Source organism: Carassius auratus, chromosome 32, assembly GCF_003368295.1.
Source record: "Carassius auratus strain Wakin chromosome 32, ASM336829v1, whole genome shotgun sequence".
NCBI classification, from domain to species: domain Eukaryota; kingdom Metazoa; phylum Chordata; class Actinopteri; order Cypriniformes; family Cyprinidae; genus Carassius; species Carassius auratus.
In genome coordinates this window covers 28,655,776-28,658,212 of record NC_039274.1, presented here as the reverse complement: position 1 = coordinate 28,658,212, position 2,437 = coordinate 28,655,776, and positions in this window count along the sequence as shown.

Genomic DNA, 2,437 nt, shown 5'->3' with positions numbered 1-2,437 from the left:
TCTTTCCTGTTTTGTCGTAATCCTTCCTTTTTTTTTTTTTTTTTTTTTTTGGACTGTCTAACCATGGTGCTGTTCTTTCAGCCTAGTACAACCTTATGCTGGTTCAAAAGGTTAGTAGAGAGAAAACAAAAGCTTGTGAATGAGCTTCAAATTGAGAAATCTAGTCATAGAAGTGTTTGACACCACCAGAGGACGCTGTAGCACAGTGACTTCTGTTGCTTCAAGTGCACCTGGGAAACTTGCACCTCCGATATTCGATAAACTTTGATATTTATGACTCCACTTGAAGGGCACTTTATATTTTACCTTAGGATTGTCTACAACCTTTCTTTCTGTGCATGTTTCTTTTTTAGTACGTTTTAAATTCCTGAGCTCTTTCACTTTCTGAGATATAGTCTTTCTATCAGCTCCACGTTTCTGCCAGTGCAGCATGTTTGTGAGAATTACAGCATACATACAGCTGGCTTCCCTTATATTCAGGTAGCCTTTATCATTTCCCCTTCAGCGTGCCATGCTGTCTCTACAGGAAGTAAAAGTTTTAAGTGTTCAATGGTTGTTAGTCTAGTGGGCTTATTAAGAGCAGTAGATGTCAATCACACTGTTCCTTGTAAGTCCATGAGAGTATTTATAGATTCGATAATATATATATATAATTTTTGAGTGCGAATTCAAATTTGTTAATAGAAATAAAACTGAAAAAAAATAAATTATAATATTAACTTACACTTTAACCTAAAAAACTTGAAGAACTAAACATTTTACCATACTAAAATAAAATGTAAGCAAAAAAAAAAAAAAAAAAAAAATGCATTAAAGAAAAAAAAAGGCATACCATAAAAGAAACATACCAAGATAATTAAAGCATACTGAAATCAAAATGAAAACTGATTTCTAAAGAAATGATTGCAGAAAAATGAAACTTGTCTTAGCAGCAGCTATGGCTGTAGAGCTGATCTCTCACAGGAAGTTCACAGGAAGTTCATGTCTGCTTTCCTTTCATATGACAACCCTTTCATGTCTGTCTCCCAGCCGCCCACAGCCTCGCAGCAGCAAGAATAATCTAATCTCCACTTCATACTGAATCTGTACATCAAACCAGCTCAAATATTTAATGTTGCAGTTTTTGGCCTCCATAAAATTATAAACGCTCATTTTCTCTTTGAATTATGAAAAAATAAAAAAAATAAAAAAGACTATACTTACTATAATTAGCTGGATAATAAACATAATTTCTTTGTTCTGTTTGATTAACATTGATTAACATAACATAAGATTTTTTGATTCTAATTATTGGCCACTGCATCCCCATACTTTAATGTGGTTTTGCAGGCATACAGGAAGGTTTTCCTTTATTTTATTACTCATAGAATTTACTGTTATGGCTAAAAGTGCTTCTTCGCAAAGTTAGTGCATGTCCTTCCTAATGAACAGCTATAGCTACTTTATATCTGTGCATATGCACATTAATAAATATTTACTGGCATCAAGCTGATATATAATATTATACACGTCCACTAGGTGTCAGCAGTGCTCTTTAAACGGTTTGATACGTTCAACAATAGTTGGATAAATTGACCATTAATTCATTATTCTCTATTTCCCCACTCAAAATCTGATTGCTTGAGATGCACCCCAGAAGTACTATTAAAATACAGTTACTACTACACTCACAGACGTCCACCCAAATTTCAGAACAAGAATAATTTATTAGAAACAGTTTAATTCATAGCTATTAATATGCGTACAAAATAGAATTGCACAAAACAAAGCAGTGATTTGAAAAGTTGAAGTACTAAAATTACTAAAAAAAAAAAAAAAAAAAAATAAGCTAAATAGAAATATTAAATAATACAATTAAAAAGCACATAAAATGACTAAACATTATAGAAATATATATATATATATATATATATATATATATATATATATATATATATATATATATATATATATATATATATATTATCACATAATAAAATTAATAAAACCTAAACTAAAATCAAAACTGAAAATATAAAAATAAACACCATTTCTAAATACCAATGAATACAATAGTATACAAATAAATACTAAAATGTGACACTGGAGCACAAAACCAGTCTTAAGTCGCTGGTATATCTGTAGCAATAGCCAAACTAGGGGTGTGTAAATCAAAAATACAGTCTACCCAACCGCTGGGTGCTACAAAAAGCAAAAATGTTTTTTTTTTTTTTCACTTTTATGTCTATACTTGTTTTGACAACATGTCCAAAGATATGCATTTTTTTTTTTTTTTTTTTGAGGCATACAAATAAAAATAAAAAAATACCATAAATCCCTCCAAAACTGTTTAAGTCAAATGCGAGCAATATGGCCATCTTTTTGGTGGAAGTCACCGATTTGTATTTTATTTCTGATTTGTATTTTATTTCTGAATCAATTCCTGATACTTATTCCA